Here is a 6,893-nt window from a genome sequence, read left to right as displayed (position 1 = left end):
ACACACACACAGCACAATATACATGTGTATACACTCAGACACACAACACACACAGCACAATATACATGTGTATACACTCAGACACACAACACACATATACAGATGGATAAGTAAACACTTCACAATATTAATTAAAATTTTAAAAAAATCAAAAATAATATAAAAACAGGAAGTCGCATGGGACAAAGCTAGTCTGCTGGAGTGTCTGTGCTATTAATGAAGGGGGAGTGAGTGAGCAGGGGAGGGAACTGGACAGCCGCTGTCAGAATGCAGTTCCAGCCTTCACTCTTCACTGTTTCTTCTCAGGCTCCCAGATGTCAGTCACTGAGGAGTTACAGATGCTGGGCACACCTCTGCAGCCTGTCAGGGTTTGGATTTCAAATGCTGGTCATGTCCCAGTGGCTCTTTCAGACATCACACTGGCTACTATGTACCCTGTCTCTCTCTCTGTTCCCCCTGCAGACTTGGGCTCTGGCCAGGTTTCTGCCTCAAAGAATACTGGAAGGTTCTGATTTGGTTTCTTCCCCATGGTCTAGAGGTGTTCAGGTTTCAGCACATGGTCCCATGATACTTGCTCTGGATTCTCAGAGGGTGCAGTCCAGGAAAGGCTAGGAGCCACAAAGCCACTGCCTCAGCCCTGGGACTTTTAAAAAGATGTCTTGTCACACTTTGGTGGAGAGACGAGAGGAGAGGGGTCCTAGTATCTCCCCTCCCTATTACTGTACTCAAATGTTGCCTCTCTTCTTCCATTCTTTTTCCCCCTCTGTCTTTTCAAAATGTCTGTCACTGAGGGCACAGTGCCAGTTTTCCATGTCCCTCCTGCTCCCAAGCACACCAACCCCTCAGGGACTGTCCTTTTTCCTGTTCTGGTCTATTTGATACTACAGGACGTAGAACATCTTCAGTGTTGAGTTGATCAACATGTTGATTTTTATAATCAACCATGCTTTGCATAAATACGTACAAAATGTGATTAGTGTGCAGAGAGCCGTTTTCAAACATTACTGGAGTTTGTCTTAATCCAGAGCCAAAAATCATTCTAGATTTTAAAATTATTTTTATTTATTTATTTATTTATTTATTTTTGGTTTTTCGAGACAGGGTTTCTCTGTATAGCCCTGGCTGACCTGGAACTCACTTTGTAGACCAGGCTGGCCTCGAACTCAGAAATCCACCTGCCTCTGCCTCCCAAGTGCTGAGATTAAAGGCGTGTGCCACCACGCCCGGCTTTAAATTATTTTTAAACTCAAGTCAGAAACTCAAATCATGATTTTTTGCAATCAAATATTTTAGCCCACTATAATCCAAAGACATACTTACATGATATATGTTGAAAAATGAAGCTAGGAAACTATTAAAAGGGGTTTTTTTTTTTTTTGCATACTTAAGCCATTATGTTTCTATAAGAACAGAAAAGTTTGTGTGTACAGTAAAAACACTGCAGTTCATAACATAAGTCTTTTAAATTTTTTATTTATTTATGTGTGATGGTGTCAGGGTGTATGGGGGACAAGCCACATGTGCTCCTGTCAAGGTCAGAGGACAACCCGGAAGTTGGTTCTCACCTTCCACCAAGTAGGTTCCAGGTATCGAACTCAGGTCATCAGGCTTGGTAATTTGTGCCTTTACCTGCTTGTGCCTTTACCTGCTAAGCCAGGTCACTCCCCCTCCCCAATACAGCTATCTTAAATCTGAACTGAGGCATTTCAGGCAGGCATTAGTATTAGTGAGTAAACCTTCTAGGAGAGGCTCATCTGGAGACTATCCGGATGTCACAAGACTACAGGCGACAGTCTCTCTGATCCTTGAGGTACAACCCCGATGCTGTGTCTTATTCTTAATGTTATAATGTACATATTCTTACTGTAAGTCCCTGTCCCTCTTGGGGAAGTGTAAATGAATGTGGGTGATAATAAATTATTTGGCAATAGTAAAAGATTTCTGAATGTGCCATGACAAAATTCAGAGTCAAACATAGAATGAATTCAAGGTCATACAATTTACTGCAGCCTCAATTTTGAACATAGAACATGTGTACTGTGCAAGCTGGGCATGAGCTGTGTTTCTTAGCACTGGTGTCTTCAGAAAGCTGCCCAAAGTCCTAGAATTCCCCCTCTGCACCCCGCCCCCACCCCGGGACTGCCTTTCCCAAAGCCAGTGACCAAAGCTATGGAGAACATGATGGAGCCATGCTGTAAGTTGTAATCTCAACTTGGAAATGATGTTCATAACTTCTGATGTGTTTTACTGGGCAGACAAGGCAATCATGGTACACCCAGGGCAGGACTCCACAAGAGTGTGAATTCCAGGAAGTGGGGCTTGATGGGGAGCATTTTGGAGCTAACTATCATAACTCTATGAAACCTGAGACTGTCCTTGGGTTTGGGGTGGGGCCCAAGGCTTTTTTTCTAGCAAGTGCCCAGGTGATGCTGACACCATTCAGCCAGGATCTATGCTCAGAGAGCCTCTGGTTTGTCCCTTACTCTCTTTTTTTGTACTTCATGAATTCAGGTCCCACAAACATGGGAAAAATGAGGAGCAGAGAAAATGTACACAAGAAATATGTATAGAGTCTCTAGTATGTGTTAGATGCTAGGCATAGATCTCTGTTTTCATTGTCTGGTTTTAGCACAACAAACCCTGTATGTTTATCACTCACCATTTATGAATGAGGAAATTAAAACCAAGAGAGGAGAGGCAACTTGCCCAAGTTCATCTGATAACTTGCCCAACAGTTATCAAGAGGGGGAGGACTTGAAGCCAGTTCTGCATAACCAAGTAGCCCCAAGCCTGTTTTTTGAATTCTAAATAGACTTTTTTCCTTTAAAAAAAGGTACTAGATGTGTTGCTATGTCCCTGCCACATGATATAATTCATGTTCTAAACTATGCCAACTGGATTTGTGACTATAGGCTAAAATTTAACCTTAGTTTCATTTGAAGACTTAGTAAGCACAATGTTTCTAAGTGAAATGGAATATATGTAATATATGCACAGCCTTTTTTGTTGTTTATTGTTAGAGACAATGTCTTACCATGTGGCCCCAGCTAGCCTGGAACTTGTTTTGTAGACCAGGCTGGCCATGAACTCACAGAGATGTGTTGTATGCAGTCCTTTGCAAATTGCTGAGAGCTTTATATTTGCCAGGCATGGTGGTGCTTGCCTTTAATCCCAGCACCCAGAAGGCAGAAGCAGGAAGATTTCTGTACATTTGGGGTCAGTCTGGCTACATAGTAAGTTCCAACACAGCTAGTGCTGCACTATGAGGCTCATCTCAAAAAACAAATACTAGGAACCCTGCTAGACATGGTGGTATTCACTTGTATCTAGAAATTTGGGAGGCCAAGGCAGGAGGGACCAGTCAAGGCTAAATATTGAGACCCTGTCCCTAAAGACAGCCAACCAAAGGAACTGATGGTTAACTATTAGTGAGAGCTGTCTGGACTCCTACTGAAAGGAGAAGTGGTTTTTATATACTGCTTTCTGAATAGATTTAGCTTCAGGGTAAGAATTTTTAAAAGGATTAGAATGAAGAAAAAAGGAACCAGGGCCCTTATCTAGATTCAGTGTGTTTACTGACTTTGTATGTAGGGTGGTGAGGGTAAAGCTGGCCACATCAGTTTTAGACCCAGAAACTGAGGACAGAGGATGAAGCCATCGGTTTAAATAGGAGGGCCAGGGTTTCACGTTGAGTTCCCTTGATGTCACCAAAATTCCATCTCTGTAAGGTGGTCAAAACGGAGTCTTCAGCATTGCAGGATGCATCAGCTGGTGATGACTGCTAGAGAGGCCAGGAGTAGGGGCACAGGCTGATGATTCCAGTTACTCGGAGGCTGAGTGAGGCAGGAGGATGGAAAGTTCAAGGCCAGCCTGGACTACAGGGTAAGTCCATGAAACTTGGGCAAGAAAAGTAAAATGTGGGGGAATAAAAGTGGTGGCCTTAGGGACAGAGCTCAGTGGTAGAACACTTACATACTCACACATGCCCTAGGTCCCATCCCCAGTATTGAGAGGTAGGTGGGAAACAGAAGGAGAAAAAAATCAACCAACCAACCACTCAATTGATCCAGATCCTGATATAGAGTCAAATTGTTGAACTTTTCCTTTATTGCAGGTGACAGCGGGAGCCATAAAGAAGTGACGGCCACTTCAGACAACTGAGAAAATGCAGCTGTCCCGAGGAGGCAATGTGGGTTAGCTGGGAGCCTGACTGGGAGGCTGGATCATCAACCTTGTAGATTGGAAAACTGTGCTCATAGTCGTTGTAAGCAACACATATTTGATGTGCACAAACTCTACTCAACTAGATGGAGAAAGGGTGTCTAGACATCGAGGGGACTTCATCAGCTGGTTGGAAACAAGGCCCGAGGACACACTAACTGGTGAAGTCATCCTTGGCCTTTACTACGCCTTTGTCAAGCGAAGAGACTTCTGTAAAGCTGAATGGCAGGACACGTCACACTTGGTGTATTCCTGGTGTGTGACAGCTGCTTAAGCTGCAGTGTTGAGCTTTGTTGACTGTTGGTTGACTGTGTAGAGCCAATGAGTGGAAGCCATTGAAACATAGCCTTAGGAGAAACTGAAAAGTGATGGATCATGAAATAAGTCCTTTTTTTGAAGGTGAACAAACAAAAAGCACGCTTCTCCAATGGTGTCTCGAACACAGCTAGGGCTCTGCCCAGATGTGCCTCTGTGTGTGTGTGTGTGTGTGTGTGTGTGTGTGTGTGTGTGTGTATGTGGAAACAGGCAGAAGTCGAGGCATCTGGGGGAGTTCAGAGTGAACATGGCCTGAGAGAGCTGGGCCATATGAGGAGAGATGGGGAGGGAGAGCAAGAGAAGAACACCAGACCAAGAGGGTAAGCCTGGGCCAAAGTGGCTGAGTTATATCAGGAAAAGCAGTTGGGGGAAGGGCAACCCAACTCCTGGCCTGGGAAAGTTTAGGGTAGGAGGCAGGGTATGCCAGCTAGGAGGACCCTGCAACAGGTAGGGACTGAAGGATTCTGGAAGAAACAGCATTAGCTTTGATAGGTTAATAAGTAGGCTCCTTAGCTGTTTGTGCCTCACAGACACCGGCTTTCTGCAGATACATAGGATACATTCTCAAGAGTGCCATCTGTCTCCCCTTGACTTCCTGTCATTCCCTTGGCTTTGCCCCATTTCTCTTCCCCGTTTTCTTCAGTCCTCTTCTGTTGGTTTCTCCTGAGGGTATTTAACTCGGGTGCAAACTAACCCTGCTCTGGGCTCTTTCTAAAGAAGCAGACACAAGCTGTAGGCAAAAAGTGTCGATCTGCTCAATACCTATAGAGGGCTGTTCCAATACAATAGAACCATACAAAAGATACAACGGGAAAGAACTGATCTGTACACCTGATGCTGCTGTAACCCCCAAATCTTCAAGATGCTCATCCTGACCTGTCTAAACTCAGGGTTCACTGCCAAAACCTGGAGAGGCTGAGCCTCGGGTACCCCTGGGGTTCAGAGTAAATCACCTGTGGACAAGGGAAAGACATGGAAGGAGACAGACCCAGAAAATGACAGTGTAGAGACTGGTCTCCAAACAGAGAAGACCAAGTTCAAATTTCACTTCCAAACCAGAAAACAGCCTCTCCCACTTCCCGCTGGGGAAACTTGAACACACATTAGAAGCAGCACCAAAGTTTGCTGAGTGTGGCTCATCAACTGGTGGTGTCATCCAAAGCAAAACAAGACAAACTCCCACCAGCAACAACAAAATACGTCTTGTGGGTCACATATTAAAATTGGAAATGTGGAATTTTGTGGTTTGGGGGACATAGAAATACTTAATTCCCAGTGGAAGTGTCCCATGCCGGACTTACTGCAAAATTAACTTAAGCCTTTCAATGTCATTTAAGTGTTTCATGTCAATGGTGAATAGTTTTCTAATAGACTCTGTGCTCTGCTTGGGACTGGCATGGGGCAGGGGGATGCCACTGAAGACAGCTATGTACAAAGCCAGGTGTACAAAGACTCCCTTCACACATGCCCTCTATCCTTGTGAAAGCCTGTGGAAGAGATAACATTAGTGTCATTTGGATTTGCAGAGTTGAGCTCCCAGAGGTGACCCTAGGTCACGAGTTAGGGTGGAATTAACACACTTGAAACAATAGCTGATTGAACAATGCTGCCTGTGTTAGGGAAGTGGTGCACATTGAACTGCCACAGGGATGTACACAGAAGAGACAAGGCAGCAAACCAGTTTGGCAATAGATGAAGAGCTGTCAGTCCTCATGCAAGTGTTCCTTGTAACTTCAGCTTCTCTGGAAATAGAACATTTCTCTCATCCAGGTACTTTTCTCGGTAGCTATTCCAGAGCTTTCTTTGATTATACATATAAGTTCTCCATGTGTCTTGTGGCAGACTAGAAGAAAAACCCTTTTATTCCTTTTCTCTAAATGAGTCCTCTCAGTATCCAAAGATACTGAATATAAGAAAGGTGCTCATCTTTTTAGTCAAAAAGTGATGCCCAATTTTATTTTGTTGCTATGACCACATAAATTGTACTGGATAATTTATTTTTTAAAAAAGTATTACTTACAGTTCAGGAGGCTGGGAAGTCCAAAGCATGGTGCTGGTGCCTACCTGATAAGGGTTTCTCCAGTAAGTACCCCATTACGTATCCCACCTCAGTCAGGCCTCTCTTCCTCTTCTTAAGAAGCCTAGACTAATTATTCTGTGTGGAGCCAAAGCTCAGTAACCTCCTCTGGTCTTAGTTACCTCCCAAAGGCCGCGCCTCCCACACCACGAAGCTTGGGGATTCAGCTGCACCATTTCTTTCTTCCTGCCTTCCTGCCTTCCTGCCTTCCTGCCTTCCTGCCTTCCTGCCTTCCTGCCTTCCTGCCTTCCTGCCTTCCTGCCTTCCTGCCTTCCTGCCT

This window comes from Mus caroli, chromosome 7, assembly GCF_900094665.2.
Source record: "Mus caroli chromosome 7, CAROLI_EIJ_v1.1, whole genome shotgun sequence".
NCBI lineage: Eukaryota > Metazoa > Chordata > Mammalia > Rodentia > Muridae > Mus > Mus caroli.
Note: the sequence above shows the minus strand (reverse complement) of the source record.